Genomic DNA, 2,474 nt, shown 5'->3' on the forward strand with positions numbered 1-2,474 from the left:
TTTATTTTGTGACTCCACATGATCATGAACCTACAAAGACATATAACTAAGAAAAATATAGTTAGATAAATAAAAATTGGGTTGCCTCCCAACAAGCGCTTCTTTAATGTCAATAACTTGACAGTGGGCTCTCATGGAGCCTCACAGATGTTCAGAGCATTGTTGAAACTCTCCAACACCAAACTTAGAGTTTGGATATGGGAGTTCAACACCAAACTTAGAGTTTGGTTGTGGCCTCCCAACACCAAACTTAGAGTTTGACTGTGGGGGCTCTGGTTGACTCTGCTTTGAGAGAAGCTTTTTCTGCTTTCTCTCCATGGTTGCAGAGGGAGATCCTTGAGTTTTAAACACAAGGGAGTTCTCATTCCATTGAAGGACTATTTCACCTCTGTCAACATAAATCACAGCTCTTGCTGTGGCCAGGAAAGGTCTTCCTAGGATGATGGATTCGTCCTCTTCCTTTCCAGTATCCAGGACTATGAAATCAGCAGGGATGTAAAGGCCTTCAACCTTTACTAACACGTCCTCTACTTGTCCATAAGCCTGTTTTCTTGAACTGTCTGCCATCTCTAATGAGATTTTAGCAGCTTGCACCCCATAGATTCCCAGTTTCTCTATTACAGAGAGGGGCATGAGGTTTATTCCTGAATCAAGGTCACACAGAGCCTTAAAGATCATGGTGCCTATGGTACAAGGTATTATGAACTTTCCAGGATCCTGTCTCTTCTGAGGCAATGTCAGTTGATCCAGATCACTTAGTTCATTGATGAACAAGGGAGGTTCAACTTCCCAAGTATCAATGCCAAATAGTTTGGCATTTAGCTTCATGATTGCACCAAGAAACTTGGCAGTTTGCTCTTCAGTAACATCCTCATTCTCTTCAGAAGAGGAATACTCATCAGAGCTCATGAAGGGCATAAGGAGGTTCAATGGAATCTCTATGGTCTCTAGATGAGCCTCAGAGTCCTTTTGTTCCTCAGAGGGAAGCTCCTTATTGATCACTGGACGTCCTAGGAGGTTTTCCTCCTTGGGATTTGCGTTCTCCACTCCCCTTGTAGGTTCGGCCATGGTGCTTATGTCAATGGCCTTGCACTCTCCTTTTGGGTTCTCTTCTGTATTGCTTGGGAGAGTACTGGGAGGGATTTCAGTGATCCTTTTACTCAGCTGGCCCACTTGTGCTTCCAAATTTTTAATGGAAGACCTTGTTTCATTCATGAAGCTCACAGTGGCCTTGGATAGATCAGAGACTAGATTTGCTAAATTAGAAGCATTTTGTTCAGAGTTCTCTGTCTGTTGCTGAGTGGATGATGGAAAAGGTTTATTATTGTTAAACCTATTTCTTCCACCATTATTAAAGCCTTGTTGAGGCTTTTGATCCTTCCATGAGAAATTTGGATGATTTCTCCATGATGAGTTATAGGTGTTTCCATAAGGTTCACCTAAGTAATTCACCTCTGCTATTGCAGGGTTCTCAGGATCATAAGCTTCTTCTTCATAAGAAGCCTCTTGAGTACTGTTGGATGCAGCTTGCATTCCATTCAGACTCTGGGAAATCATATTGACTTGCTGAGTCAATATTTTGTTCTGAGCTAATATGGCATTCAAAGTATCAACTTCAAGAACTCCCTTCTTCATAGGCGTCCCATTATTCACAGGATTCCTTTCAGAAGTGTACATGAACTGGTTATTAGCAACCATGTCAATGAGTTCTTGAGCTTCTGCAGGCGTTTTCTTTAGGTGAATGGATCCACCTGCAGAAGTGTCCAGTGACATTTTTGATAGCTCAGATAAACCATCATAGAATATATCCAGGATGGTCCATTCTAAAAGCATGTCAGAAGGACACTTTTTGGTCAACTGTTTGTATCTTTCCCAAACTTCATAGAAGGATTCACCTTCTTTCTGTCTGAAGGTTTGAACATCAGCTCTAAGCTTGCTCAGCTTTTGAGGAGGAAAGTACTTGGCTAAGAAAGCCGTGACCAGCTTATCCCAAGAGTTCAGGCTGTCTTTGGGTTGAGAATCCAACCACATTCTAGCTCTGTCTCTTACAGCAAAAGGGAAAAGCATGAGCCTGTAGACTTCAGGATCTACTCCATTAGTCTTAACAGTATCACATGTCTGCAAGAATTCAGTTAAGAACTGAAAAGGATCTTCAGATGGAAGTCCATGAAACTTGCAGTTCTGCTGCATCAGAGAAACTAACTGAGGTTTCAGCTCAAAGTTGTTTGCTCCAATGGCAGGAATGGAGATGCTTCTTCCATGTAAATTGGAATTTGGTGCAGTAAAGTCACCAAGCATCTTCCTTACATTATTATTATTTTCGGCTGCCATCTCCTCTTCCTGTTCAAAAATTTCTGAAAGGTTATCTCTGGATTGTTGTATTTTAGCTTCTCTTAGTTTCCTTTTCAGAGTCCTTTCAGGTTCTGGATCTGCTTCCACAAGAATGTTCTTATCCTTGCTCCTGCTCATATGAC

At 41.7% G+C, this 2,474-nt stretch overlaps 1 non-coding gene across 1 annotated transcript; it reads left to right on the forward strand.

Moving 5' to 3' along the window:
- The first annotated feature begins 1,827 nt into the window (after nt 1-1,827).
- Nucleotides 1,828-1,935, forward strand: LOC112724924 (small nucleolar RNA R71). The gene has a single exon (XR_003164063.1). It is a non-coding gene; the product is annotated as a small nucleolar RNA R71 (small nucleolar RNA).
- The last annotated feature ends 539 nt before the right edge of the window (nt 1,936-2,474 follow it).

The sequence above is a fragment of the Arachis hypogaea genome, chromosome 11 (genome assembly GCF_003086295.3).
Source record: "Arachis hypogaea cultivar Tifrunner chromosome 11, arahy.Tifrunner.gnm2.J5K5, whole genome shotgun sequence".
Classification (NCBI taxonomy): domain Eukaryota; kingdom Viridiplantae; phylum Streptophyta; class Magnoliopsida; order Fabales; family Fabaceae; genus Arachis; species Arachis hypogaea.